This window comes from Lissotriton helveticus, chromosome 1_2, assembly GCF_964261635.1.
Source record: "Lissotriton helveticus chromosome 1_2, aLisHel1.1, whole genome shotgun sequence".
In the NCBI taxonomy this organism is placed as follows: Eukaryota; Metazoa; Chordata; class Amphibia; order Caudata; family Salamandridae; genus Lissotriton; species Lissotriton helveticus.
Window position 1 is genome coordinate 76,210,265 of NC_136058.1, and position 15,101 is coordinate 76,225,365.

Genomic DNA, 15,101 nt, shown 5'->3' on the forward strand with positions numbered 1-15,101 from the left:
CCTTGGGATGACAGAGTTAGCTAGCACAAAAAGAAGGGGCGAAAGGGTCTCCACAAAAAGAACACAGCACTCACAGCCTACACGTCGCCAGAGGGCCAATTGTGCAAGGTTAAAAACGTAGGACTCCCCAAAAATAGGCTGGGACTGCACCACAAAGACCCCATCGTAGAAACACTGACTGATTACCGCCATAACTTTTAATGGAGCTGGCAGTGCTTGTGTGGTGCGTTTATGATCGGCCGTCTACAACCAGCGACTGTGATTACATCTGCGGCCTCTACTCCCAAACATTAACTGCGTGACTGTTTCAGTAGGAGTGGCCCGGGATAACATGCTGCTGCGGGTATCCATTGGCGTCCTTGCACAAAAACCAAAAATACGATACTTCGACACGCCACCTCGTGGAAGCGAACGGGCTGCCACCGCCTCTGCTGCGCCCCTTCTCCGGCTGATTGCGAGAAGACGCTCTCCCGACTGTGATATGATCACAGCAGGCACCTGGCGGCCCACGTTGTGTCGCTTTAGTTGTTTTTTCCTACAGGTAGGGCCGGCTATCTGGACCGGTACCAGAAACTGTTTTCCCGAGTCAGTCGCTCATTCACGGGGCACCTTGGTTACAGGCCGCTGCGAGGATCATAGTGAGCAAAGGGAAGATTCGGCACGCACTGCCTGGAGCAACGGCTCACTTGCGGCTGGGCGACGCTTTCCGGAGCAGCAGGCGGTCCCTTCCGGTTCAGGACCAAGGGCGGTTTCCTCAGAGGTGGGCGGGTTGTCTCTTGAGGGGCCAATAGCGGAAAGCTCTGGGATGTACAGTCACGAAGACCCTCCTAGGACCTCCTCTTAGCCTGTCAATCATTATAAAACCAGCTTTCCGATTTCACGTATTGAAAGTTGGTTAGAGTCGGAAGCAAAGCAGAGGCGATCGGATTTTTATGATCTACTGGCGGGAGGTAAGGTCATTATTCGGGAACTTCCCGCGTGGCTCGGGAGGGTTGGCATGCTGGTACTTGTGACCCAAGAGACCCCTGGGGACTGACACACCCACAACAGCTGTAAAACCCACAGACCTACTAGACAAGGATACAAACACTGGTGTCTGTGACCTGCCAAGCCCTGAACGCACCAGAAGCGTATATAAGGCATAAGATACAACCTGGCGGCTCCAGAGGTAGATTTCGTAACAACCGGGACAGCACATAAAATCACTCCCTCGAAGCAAGTCGTCAATGAAAAAACATACTAACGCAGAACACTCCTAAGCCCCACGGAGACCCTTCGTACAACCACATGACACACCAGTACAGCTTTCAGAAAAAGCTCTACAAACACACCCGCACCCCCTAAACCTATATCAGACCTTTTCACGTATAACCGAGAATTTATACCCGGGCATTTTATTAAAAACCGCAGTGAAATACCCCTTCAGTTGCACATCTCTGGCAGACACCACCATAAAAACAGGCTGACTCCCTTCTGCAAACTTCTCCCTAATCACCCCCAGACAATAACATTTTTATTTCTTCCGCCCTCCGTCCCTTATAAAACCCACTTACGGAAGTGATTCAGTCATGATTGTGTTAGAAAGGAATGTTCCAAACTATTCGAAGACACCAGCTACTTTTAGAATCCATATACAGATCTGTCTAACACGGCTACTACACAAAAGCTGGCGGTGCCAGGCACTTACTGATCAATCAGGTATTTTGGCTGAGTACCAATCCGGCTCAAGTGAAATAAAAATCCACTAGTGCCAGTACCCACGTGATCTTATTCCTCACATATACTGCTTAGCAGGTGTAAACTCTGCAATTACACTATTTATGTGTTTAACTTTATTGTTATTTATCTTGTTGCTAAGAGTTCTAATGTTCGCCAGATGCCACTGAATGAAAGTAAGCGTAATGTAGGCACGGAAACGAACCCGTAGATGTCATTGTATTTTGTTTATGATTGTACATAATCGAATTTTGGACACTAAATACTACGAGTGTTGTGTGTGTGTGTTTTTTTTTCCTTTGATATCGAAAAGGGTACTTACTACCGTATGTATGTATAACTGGTTTGTTTGTTTATCCCGTGGAAAGATTTTTCGCAAGGCCTGCCTCCGTTACCCATCGTAAGTCATATGTAGATTGGTATAGCCTCTTCCGCGGGTTGCTGTGGGCGTCCAGCGTTGTGGGAGCAAGTTCCTGTGTTCGGAAATGGTCCAACTTCCTTACTCCTAGGAGGCAAGCTTACCCCCAGGAGGTAAACATTCCCTCGGACAGAGTTCACTTAGGCCAAGTGTGACAGGAAAACAAGGGGCGGGACATGGAGACGCTTAAACAATCGCTGGAGTGTTCTGTTAGTTTTGTGCTTTTACTACGCATGAGATGATAAAACCTTTGTCTTTTTACTGTTATAATTATATCGCTCTCTTTTTGTACCTTAGTTGATCTCTGTTGCACTACTACGAATGTTACTGACAACCAGTACCGTTGAACTTTTCTTTGTAATTAAATGAAGTGTAGGTTGGCTCTTTGTTATTCGTTGTTGGTTTCCCTTCAGGCTTTTTATCAACACATTGGACGACCTGTGGCTGTTATACTGCAATTTCTGTGATTTAATAATTTAGGATGCTACAGCTCATCTATATTTAAACGTGTCTCGTCATTCAAGAGATTTTTTTTGCAGGCACGTGCTATTTTCCATTTAATATAGTATGAAAAGATAACGTAAGAATGAACCGCCACCTCTGTAGTGCAGCTAATCTTGTTACAGGGTCATGATCTCTGAAGAGAATGATCAGGAAGAACAGTTTGACAAAAGAAAATTAAATCAAACCATCCCTGCTGACCTTTGAGCGAGCCCTGCTTTTTCCAGACGATACAATTAGCTCATTAGGCTGTGCTTTTGTTAGTTCAAATGTTTTGCCAGAATGATAGTAGTCTTTATGTGAAGATGGCGATATTTGCTAAATGTTTTGATTGTAGCTGTAGATATGCATTTTGACGACGTGTATACTAAAATACAAGAATATTCTTTCCCTTTACAATTAAATATTATTTTGAATCCGTATGTAGAAAGGGATGACAAACTCCATTTTAAAGGCGCAGAACCATTTGAACAGTGCAATTAGCTCTGTTGTGATAATAGATGTTTTACTTAACATTATTCTCCCCCTACCTAGAATGGGCCCGAAGTCCAGTTCCATTCCCCAAATGATGCTTAAGACAGCACCTGAAATCTTGATTAAATTGGGGCTTTTGGCTGGCTGTGTCGCAGTGATTCATATTTTAGCTTCTTAGTGCTTTAGCATCAGAAGAGTACTATTCCAGGATATTGATAACGAAATTAACTACTCAGTAGGACAGGGTTTATCACATATCCTCATATTATTGGAGTGCTTCAATTACAGTGTATGAATAGTCAAATCACATTGGCCTTCTTTTTGCAGGTAGCTGCTTCACTCTCTTGCACTAGTAGACCCATTGCCTCGTGGAAAGCACAAGTGTTGTGAATAAAAGTGTTGCTGTTTGCGGTGATGGTGCCATGCACGTGCACCTGCGCATTGCAGGTATAGATGGAACTTGCACCGTTCTGTCTGCTGCCCCTGCTCACTTGCAATGTCCGATTCTATCGTGCTTACCTTCCACAGTGCTTGCCATCTCCCCCCTGATGTCTCTCTCCACCCACCTGTCTGTATCTTGTTATGCTCTTTCACCCTCCCTCCCCTGGTGCTTGCTGCTTCTCCTTCTCGTCCCCATTGCTTTCCTTTATCCAGTTCTTCCATAGTGATAAGCTGTCCTTCCAGTGCTAGAAGAAGCTCTACTGAGGTCAGGAGTTACTATAGGATCCTACAAGTGAGTGATGCTTGGTAATGAGGGCTACAGTGAAGCATAGGCTACAACATGAGAGGAGGTGGTCATAATAAGCTGTCCTTCCAGTGCTTGAAGAAGCTCTACTGAGGTCAGGAGTTACTATAGGATCCTACAAGTGAGTGATGCTTGGTAATGAGGGGTACAGTGAAGCATAGGCTACAACATGAGAGGAGGTGTTCATAATAAGCTGTCCTTACAGTGCTTGAAGAAGCTCTACTGAGGTCAGGAGTTACTATAGGATCCTACAAGTGAGTGATGCTTGGTAATGAGGGCTACAGTGAAGCATAGGCTACAACATGAGAGGAGGTGGTCATAATAAGCTGTCCTTCCAGTGCTTGAAGAAGCTCTACTGAGGTCAGGAGTTACTATAGGATCCTACAAGTGAGTGATGCTTGGTAATGAGGGGTACAGTGAAGCATAGGCTACAACATGAGAGGAGGTGTTCATAATAAGCTGTCCTTACAGTGCTTGAAGAAGCTCTACTGAGGTCAGGAGTTACTATAGGATCCTACAAGTGAGTGATGCTTGGTAATGAGGGCTACAGTGAAGCATAGGCTACAACATGAGAGGAGGTGGTCATAATAAGCTGTCCTTCCAGTGCTTGAAGAAGCTCTACTGAGGTCAGGAGTTACTATAGGATCCTACAAGTGAGTGATGCTTGGTAATGAGGGCTACAGTGAAGCATAGGCTACAACATGAGAGGAGGTGTTCATAATAAACTGTCCTTCCAGTGCTTGAAGAAGCTCTACTGAGGTCAGGAGTTACTATAGGATCCTACAAGTGAGTGATGCTTGGTAATGAGGGCTACAGTGAAGCATAGGCTACAACATGAGAGGAGGTGTTCATAATAAACTGTCCTTCCAGTGCTTGAAGAAGCTCTACTGACGTCAGGAGTTACTATAGGATCCTACAAGTGAGTGATGCTTGGTAATGAGGGCTACAGTGAAGCATAGGCTACAACATGAGAGGAGGTGTTCATAATAAACTGTCCTTCCAGTGCTTGAAGAAGCTCTACTGAGGTCAGGAGTTACTATAGGATCCTACAAGTGAGTGATGCTTGGTAATGAGGGGTACAGTGAAGCATAGGCTACAACATGAGAGGAGGTGTTCATAATAAGCTGTCCTTCCAGTGCTTGAAGAAGCTCTACTGACGTCAGGAGTTACTGTAGGATCCTACCAGTGAGTGATGCTTGGTAATGAGGGGTACAGTGAAGCATAGGCTACAACATGAGAGGAGGTGTTCATAATAAGCTGTCCTTCCAGTGCTTGAAGAAGCTCTACTGAGGTCAGGAGTTACTATAGGATCCTAGAAGTGAGTGATGCTTGGTAATGAGGGGTACAGTGAAGCATAGGCTACAACATGAGAGGAGGTGGTCATAATAAGCTGTCCTTCCAGTGCTTGAAGAAGCTCTACTGAGGTCAGGAGTTACTATAGGATCCTAGAAGTGAGTGATGCTTGGTAATGAGGGGTACAGTGAAGCATAGGCTACAACATGAGAGGAGGTGTTCATAATAAACTGTCCTTCCAGTGCTTGAAGAAGCTCTACTGAGGTCAGGAGTTACTATAGGATCCTACAAGTGAGTGATGCTTGGTAATGAGGGGTACAGTAAACCATGGTGTACAACATGAGAGGAGGTTTTTATTCCCAGCTGTATAGCTCAAGTGCCATTTTACAGTCTTTGCTAACTGAGGAGCTCTAGAAGCAGATACGCAGTGTTGAACATTCAGTTTGAGGAGCATCACCAATAATTCGCTCCTCTTTACTTCAAATGCATCATAAACCCTGTGAGCACCATTTGCTTCAGGTGAGGGTTCCTCACAAAAGTGCCTCGTCCAACCACTGTCCCATCAATGAAATGTATTGCATGGTGTGCTTTTCTTCTCTTTGGCTCCCTTTCTCACCCAGCCCTGTGTTCTATTGTTCAGCCGAAACCCCTTCTCCCATCAACTTATTCAGTAGGCATTCCTGCCATCACTCCTAAAGTCCCAAGTTTTTGAAAAAAAAATTGTCCAGAAGTATGAAGGGCTCCTAATACCTCGGTACTGCAAAAAACCCGAATTGGTGCTCTCAGGTCAGGTGAGCCATGAGAGGAGAAACTCCAGTTTTTCTTCTTTCACATGGTATTATTGGGATAGATCTCGTTCTCAATTGGACTGTTCTCTTGGCTGATAGCATCTGATTACCAGTTAGGAGTGTTTAGGGGCACCCAATGGAGTAGGCTGATGGCCTTCCTGTGTAAAAAGAAGTCCAGATGCTTGGGCCCAACATGGACCTCTTTGTGTACATTTTAATTTGTTAAATGTGATTGTGGACATCAGTCAGTCAGAAAAACTTTATTCGTTTTTTTTCTTTAAAACCATAAAAGTTTCATCAACAACATTTAGTTAAAAATGACAACAAAAGAAGCATGAGGAAACCCTCTTTACACATCCATATAACTCCTAGATTTAACAGTGGCTTTTAAAAACGCTACCATAAAAATATACAGTCCTCTTTCAATAATTGCAGAAACACAAGAGCCGGACGAATCTGTCTAAAATTAATTCTTTTTAAAATAGGAACCAGAAAGCGCTTACGAGGAATTTCATATAATTTACATAAAAACAAAAAAGTCTAGCGTATCCTGCGGAGACTGTCCGCGGCCGCAGGGCGCTAGCACTTGACCTCTATTAAAACACTTGGGTCTAGCAAGCAGCAAATAAAAGGTTCAACCTCAACCTAGTTAACAAAAATTTATCATGTGTAAGTAAAGTCCACATTTGTAAAGCGCACAATCACCCGTAAGGGTCTCTAGGCGCTGGGGGGCCGTCGGGAAGATTAAGCGAGCTATTGCCCAGAGTCACATGGTGCTGGGCTGACCTGCCGCCGGAGCCGGGGATCGAACCGTGGTCCCCAGATTCCAGCGTCAGTCGCCCTGGCCGCGGCGCCACACCTCTTCTGTGTGGACAAAGACCCCATGAGATAAGGTTCTACCATGGGGTTGTCTTAAGCATGAAGTATGTCCGCACACTAGGTTTCAGCACCTCTTTGGCTTCTCTTTCCATATTTCTTAGTGACAAAAAGGCTAGTTTGGTCAATTCCACAAACTTCTTTATGATGACTTCAAGATTGGAGAATAGGTCCCCTCGCCCTAGCCTTTCAAAACTTTTTTAAATATATCTCAACCACGGAATACGGACCGAATTGTCAAGAGACATACATTCTCTTAAAATCAAGTGGGTGAGGATTAGATCTTTATTCAACCAACATTTTAGCCAGAACTTTTATCATTCAAAAACATGTTTGCAAGGTGGAAAATGAGTTTAGCCCAGAGGGCAACCAAATTCTGCAGCTTCCTCTTTCTGCTCTATCTTTGAATTAGTCTGTTGTGTTGGGCTCCACATAGCTTCCAACCAGAGAAGCCCCTGGAGGGTTTACCTGGAGCACCTACATGTTAATGGAAGTCTCTGTAACCCCGGCGTCTTCTCTAGGGAAGAAACCTGACATCACCCTGATTGGTTGGTATTTTGTAGCTGGTAGCTGCACTACACATTGATTGGGCATTATTGGTCTGCCAACTTATCACCTTGGTGAATACAAATTGTAGATGCACAATAGTTCAGTGAACATTTTTTGGACTTTTACCCACATCGACCCCTTGTTGTCGAACTGTATACACAGTGTGGGCCTCTTCACCCAGCGCTGTCTAAGTCAAAGCCATTCTAAAACACTGCTTGGCAGCCTATCATTACTGCCCTTGCCAGTGCTTAAGTCTCGGCCTGTCCAAGGATCTGAACACTTTTATTAAGAACACAAATACAGCCTGAGCTCCCTGTACCCTTTACCTGATGAGAGTGAGGTGGGCTGCTAGAAAGTCAATTTCGTCATGCAGTGATATTTGCAAACATTCAAGTCCCTCGTACCACATGCCAGTGACAAGACGGTCTTTTATAAAGAGCCACTTCTGTAAGTGTACTTGAGATGGTGCTAACCAAAGCACACCCCTCTTTGCACCACTTTTTAGGTTTTGCCTTAGCCATGCGTACGAAGTACGCATGCGCTAGCAAAACCTCTTGATTTCTATCTGGGGTGATGACCCGCCTCTGCCTATCATTGGCTAGCTCCATAAATGGAGGCTAGCCATTGGGAGGCAGAGGCTGTCAATCGCGTTTTCTCTCGAAAACGCGATTCGGAGGCGTTTCTGGTGCTTTTTTTAAGCCCCGCCCCTTTGTCCCGGGCCGCGCTGCGATTGGCTGCCGGCCCGGGACACCCCGTGACGTCATTCCCGGGCCGCGCTGTGATTGGCTGCCGGCCGGGACACCCCCGTGACGTCAGCCAATCACAGCGCGGCCCGGGACCTGACTTGTTTTATTTTCCAAATCACATAAGAATCCATGGGAGTGTTCCAGGCTCCCCTATAGACCTCCAGCGGCACGAATCCTGCTAAGTGCAGCGTCTGTCTGCATGGAGGAAAGAGCTTTGCATTTACAGTAACACTTCACATTGCGTTCTTAAGTAGTGCTTGATCAGAGCTGAGTCAAAATGTCCTCCCTTTTTATTCGCCTCTCGCACCAGTCTCCAGACCACCACCCCTTTTCCAGCCTTTGGGGGAGGGAGTGATAAATGATGGTGTGTAAACTGATGCCCTGGCAAGGCAGGGGTGTTTGGAGGAAGTGCTTGCATTAGTCTGGCCTGGACATATAAGAGGGAGAGAGGCATTAAAGCAAAGCAGCTTGAGGAACCAAACCCTGAAGTTTGTCAGCGTTTGGAAATGGCTGTTTTCTCCCACATCTCGAGGAACTCCTCCTGCTGGCTGCCCGCTGTCGAACCCGGTGTTTGCTGGGGGCGCGTGCTTGCTGCAGGCTTCCACCAGCTTCCCAAAGCGTTACCTTTGGAAAACAGCAAAGGAGATGAGCAGGTGACCGGGATACTGCTGCGGCCGAAACAAAGGCAGCTGCTACCTGAAGAACACGGGCAGACCCCGCAGCAGCCAGCACCGGACATGCAGGGCTCGGCACAGGCTCTGTTAAGAAACCGGGTGAAGAGCCTCCGGGATATGCCAGGACCAAGCACCCTCACCAACCTGGTGGAATTTTTTTTCAGGGATGGCTTCAGTCGCATTCACGAGATTCAGGTAAGGGTGCACGAGAAAACAACTTTTTAAAGTTGTATTTTCTAATGCGAATGTGTGGTTCTGCGCTATGTGCCATACATGGTAAACCATGTATGCATAGATTAGTGATGCTTTTTCGAATAGGCACTGGCAAGACATACAGAGATTCCTGCAGACGGTGTCATTTTATTACCCCACACCTCGCTGAATTACAATGGGATGGGTTGTTGCCAAAAAATATGTATTTCCATCTGTCATTCAAGTTATGCACACGCTATTGTTTTAGGCTAACCTGCACATAAACCGTACTGTCCACATGACGCTAGGCAGTTTTGTTAAAAATAATTAAAGCAATACAAACTTACTGAGTTTGTAAATGTAGATGCTGGCGCGGAACGGTACTTTTTCAATAAAGTTGCTAGTATTAAACGATAGAGATTTATTTAAGCGAGCCTCGGGGTGTTTTAGAAACGTGCGTGGTCCGTGTTGCGGGGAAGGAAAGTTCTACTGTGTAATCCAATGTCGCAGTGCTCCTAAGAGTGAGTGGATTCGACGCAGTTAACAGCTTCTTTCATGGACGGCGCTTCGTGACTTTCATTGATAATGAAGAGGTCCCGGGTATTAGGGTCTGGGCAGGCTTGGAGTTCATCTGATAATGGAAATTTACAAGGATGCCAACAAGTTGCACAGTGCATGCCCTGTGCTCGAGGTAGTTTGCAGTTGGTACATTAGATCCACGGCACGTGCCACAACCCATGGAAGTGCATTGATATCGTGTATAATAAGTGTGAAATATTCGCCGCACACGCTTAAATTAAAAACTTGATTATGTCTTTCACCAAGCCCCTGCCCTTCCCTAAAGTGTTGCGCCTCGCCAAGCCCACCCTTGTGCCAGTTGTTAATTTTGCAAACGAGCTATTTATATGTTGTTTGGGTCGTTGAACAGCTAACCGTGTGCGCGAGACGCGGCAGGAGCTTGTTACACAACCTTGGTCCAGGAGGCGTGCCAGACCAGGAGCGGGGCCGACTGCCCCGCCCGCCTCCAAAGGGGCTGGCCTCTGTCTACCCGCGCAAACGATCACTGGCACTGCTTATACAGCTGCAGTGCCACTGCCAGCTCATGCAAAGCCCTTTTTTACAAGGAAAGAAGAAATTAAACATGGAAAGTTCAGTATTCAGTGCCCAACCGCCTCGAGATTCTGATCGACACGTTTTCCCACCACCCAGAATAGATACAGATATTCTGCACAACAGAAAACCTCACATTCCAAAAGTGAAACTTTTATTTTCCGTTTTTCTTTGACCAAAAAGTTTTCGAAATATTGTGTTCCCAATACAAAAAATACCTCTCATTCGCATGACTACGGAAGAAGTCGATTTAAATGTGTCCCCTCACGTTTAAAGTAGCAGATGTCTCTAAAGTAGCAGATGTCTCTATTAACCTGGAATGCAACGTTTTATTCTTGGGTTTGCCAACGCTATCCCCGGAGGAATGTTTGTCCCAGCTTTAGTCTAATGTATTTATTTAATAGGAGTTCTGCCGTCACCGGTGCCTTTTCGAGGCACTAATGAAACAAGATTATCTAGACGGCACCCCTCATCTAGAAAGGGCCAAAGTGTTATTTGATTACCCGGGATTGGAAATATTTTCCCATAACATTGAGTCATTTAGTAACCCATTATGCGGTCACCCGAGAAAAAAATCACATAGTTTGATACCTCTCTTGCAAGTCATTGCCCTTCTTGTTCTATGAAGACCTGTAGTTGTGTTAATGTAGTCTCTTTGTTAAGCTGCTTCCCACTTTGTAGTGGTGTGCATAAGTTGTATTACTGAAGGGTGCTCACTTCGAGAAGAAAAGGGAGGAACCGTTCGCGGTGTAGTCGGTCAGTTGTTGACTTTGGAATGTGAAATCCTTGATTCCGGTCCGTCCTTCAACAGTTGACCACAATTGAGTGCTTCTTGCCAATCACTTACTCTTCCCACACCTACAGAAATGTGAAAAATTACGTAATTGTGTGGAAAATATTGATGCATGTGCCTGCTTAAGCACCTTTTCCCCAATCCCAATCTGTGTCCTTGGAGTATTCCACAGAGCACTGGCTGCTCCCTTGGGTCCTGTTGGTGAGTGGAGGAGCTCACAGCGGCACTTGTAATCGAGAGCAGGAGCGCTATTTAACCCGCTAATGACTCCCGCAGCGTGAGTCGCCTGGGCTGTGTCCGGGCCAAGACCGGGCTAAGACGGTCCCGTTTAAGCCCGTGATAGACCGGATGAGGCCGGGCGACTCCAGGACCTGGTGAGTTCGCCTTTTTGGTTGCTGGTAGTCTGGGACATACTCACTGCAGAGATTCTGCTGTTTAATTTGGGTACAAGCTCAATTGGGCCATGGGAATGTGGCTGCCAGGATTTGAGGACTGTATTGGTCCAACAGTTCCAGATTTGCACGGAAAAGATAAGAAAGATTCCAGACCGGGATATCAAGGGACCGACTTGTAAAACTGAGCTACAAAACTCGTAGCTTTCATATGTATTTGATTGGACACAAGCCTGTTCCCAGTGTATTCTTGAGTAGCTCTGACTTGAGGGGACCGTCGCCTTATCACTCAACTTTTTTAGTTCTGGGTTCATATAGCATTCAGACCCTAGCGGACCCATAATCGTTTCAAGACTGTATTGTTCCTGAATTACTGTGACTTGTGTATTTTCGAATTTGAGTGAGAGGGATGGGAAAGAGGAAGGCCGGGAATGTGTTAAAGTCAGATGAGGGGCCACAACAATCACTAATGACATGCCTATCGGGGGCCAAGGGGGTGATCGAAAAACAAATACATTCAGTAGAGGATTCACTAAAGCAGCTTGGAAAGGCCGTCTCTAGCATCGGGAGATGAATGAATACATGAGCTGTACATAGTATAGCGCTGCAGTCACCTCATGGAGCTAGCTTTGAATTTTCACAATTACAGGTTGTGCTGGCAGGTTACCAGGAAACCAACACATAAATGAAAAAAATTGTCATTTACAATGCCAACAGCTCTAACTTTTACAAAGGCGAAACCGTTGCATTGTAAATGCTTGTTTCTTATTGTTATCAATTTCATCGCTGCTACACTGGATCTGATGTATGTGGTGGTCCAAATGCAAAAGGAACAGATTAGTGACAGAATGCGGAACAAATCAAACATTCACCCCTAGTCACAGATATGGCTTAAATATACTGTTTTTATTTTTTTGCTCCCCATTCCAGTTTGGCCCCAGCCATATGCAAATCAGTCTTGACCCTGCTCCCCGTGGGAACAGTCCAGCCCGAACTACCAAGCCAGGTCCTCCCTGGACCAGAAACAATGAGTCCCCTTTTGATAACCATGAACAGTCCACCAAATAGAATAAGCCGTGACAATTTTAAAGAGTTGCAATTTGACATTTTTTGTCAAACCAACATTGAGAAAGGTACAACCTGCCGGAATGTGTTTGTTGATATTAATATATTGAACTCTGGAACCCATGCATGCTCCTTATCTTCGTTTTTGATGTATATATTTTCCCAGTAACAATTGTTTGTTTTTTCTGTGAATTGTTATGTTTTTTTTTGTAAGGTAAAGTAATACATAATGACCATAGGTTAATACAGCCACATTTGGCCAACCCTAGCCTCCCTTCCTCCCCACCCACCGCATGAACCTAACCGCACTTCGTGCATGGCCAAAGGCTGTGCACAGTGGGGGTTTGGTGTGTGAGTGGATTTTAAATTAAACATTTCCCCTTGGGTTTCGGATCCATTGCAGATTTATGTTGGGGCCTGCGCTGAGCACTGCTGCAAATCCGCGGTTCTGGTCAAGAAAAGAGTGGGCACTTTTTAGCCAAGGAGTGGGTCCCTCAGAGATCTCGTGCCACCATGCACGTGCACACAGAAGCAGCATCCATCTTTAAATGATTTTTTTTCTCTTTTTGAAAGATGGCTATTGCGCATGAAAGCATGACCGTTATCTGTGCGGTGGCAGTCATTTATGTGGAAACACTTTTGCCAAGCCTGGAGGTTTCAGAGGAGTAACCTGTTGGCTTTGCCAATACCTGTTGTACCTTTCATGTAATAAGATTATGTTTATACTGTAAATATAATGTATGCATGTATTATTTGTTATTGAAAGAATTAAAGAATTGTGCACACAACTCTAAGTGGTACAATACTGTTGCTTTGATAACGGTTTTTGTATTGGACATAGGTTGACCCCCCCCCCCACACACGCTCCCTTGCGTTTAGTTTTGGACTGCTCACCCTGGTCCACTCAATCAAGGATGCTTAATTGATTCTTTACCTTTGTTGCCAACTGAATACTTTTGAGTATTGCTGCTCCTATATAGTTAGCCCAGTGGCACCAGTTAGTACCCACTCTAGGGTAGTTTGCCCTGACACGCACCATCCCAGTTTGCCCAATAAGATGTGCTGCTTACGCGCGACTACAACATTCCTGCTATAAGCCTCTTTCAACACAACTGTTCACTTTATTTTAATTACTGAGCAGAGCACACACTTTTCCACTGCATATTTTGGGCACTATAGCTCCTGCACGCATTTACTATGCACTCCTCACTATTTTCATGGACTATGTAATCATTCCCATGTTTCACTTTAACAATTGAAAACTTTAAATACTCTTGACACTGGTCAGGTATGCACCGTTCTCTTCTCGGCAGCAGTCGTGATCCTGCTCATTTTCAAGTAATGTGACTTTGTATTGCTTGTCACTCTGATGTACAGGTTGTGCGGCTGACCTCTTGAAAGTTTCTCGTTGTAGCCTAACCTCTGAATGTCTAGTGTCAGTGTGGAGAAACTGACTCCAAGCCTGCCCTCTCTAAATAAGCTTGCTGCCTGCCCCCATTTGTTTCCTCCATCTCTCCCTTTAATGTTTTCTCAATCGTCACCTCTCTCACTTATTTGACAATTGGACCATTCTTCTCCTCACCTTCAACTACCCTCTCCATTAGCCACATCAGTCCTTTTCTTTTCTCTCTGTCCCCCTTGAATGTACCCCACCCGAAACACACCCCTTTGCTGTTTGTTATCTGTATGTCTCACCTCCCTGTTCCTTATCTCCCCTGTGCATCATGCATGAGGTTCGCCGACAGCAGGAGGATTCGGTGTACCTGGCCAGGAGCCAAGCATCAAAGAACGTGCAGTAGATAGATCTGTAGACGAGTCAATGACCTGTATGAAGGAGACGCAGAGAAGAGAGCCTAAAGATGGGCTTGTGTGCTCAGCGAGGGAAAAGATTCACTGTTGGGGACAAAAGCAGGGACTGGGAGGTTGGCCTCCGACAAGAGAAGGTGAACAACAGAGGAAGGGTGCAAACACGTGTCTTAGGTGTAAAAGTTGGGAGCATCTGGTGTACAGCAAAATATACCCATTTCGTAGCACACAGATTTTGTTATAGAAGAAAAACGCAATTGTTATGAGCTAGTCGGACTTTTTTTTTAATGCTATACACATTATGAATTAACAGATTATTATTTTTTGTCTGAGAGCGGCAACGCGTATTTCAAAATGCTTATAAACAATATAGATATATGTACACCAAGATATAACCGTCACCACTGCTATTTGAGATCTAAAATACATTCACATGATTATTATTTAAATCTGAAATACTTGGCAAAAATATTCATGTACATAGTGAAGAAACTTTTTAGTTCTATCTTGCTGTACGAAAGGGTTGTGCTTTTTCGGTAGAGGGATACTTGATACTTCCCCAGTGTTGAGTATAACCCATACTCTGGGTTTTGTCTGTTACAAAAAGAGTGTGAGATTAGATGGTCCATTGGGTAACTGTCATTTATTTATTTATTTTTCTTCATATTGTGAATGGGCCTAGATATTTGGATCATTATAGGTATCTTACACCCTTTATTGTGCAATCAAGTAATATTTCGCATGCAATTGACAAGGAATATAGTACATATGAATGAACGGTGTTTGCCGATGCGCAGGTCAATATAACAGGGCACACTTAAACACAATGGTATCCAGTAAATATATTTTTGAAAAGTTATTGGAATAATAATAAGAAACTATTTGATTTATAATACTGTGAGAATGCACCGTGCTAAGTGCAGAAACGTGCAGAAGAATAATAATGTTGCAAAAATAATTTTG

At 44.8% G+C, this 15,101-nt stretch overlaps 1 protein-coding gene across 3 annotated transcripts in view; it reads left to right on the forward strand.

Annotated features, from left to right (window-relative positions):
- Window positions 1-817: 817 nt before the first annotated feature.
- GNG12 (G protein subunit gamma 12) overlaps window positions 818-15,101 on the forward strand; it is a 485,600-nt gene continuing 471,316 nt past the window's right edge. For 2 of the 3 annotated variants that reach the window (XM_078668836.1, XM_078668829.1), the window contains exon 1: window positions 818-950. The gene's annotated coding sequence lies outside the window, so the exon portion shown is untranslated. The remainder of the gene's footprint in view (window positions 951-15,101) is intronic. The other variant, XM_078668842.1, reaches the window with a different exon arrangement.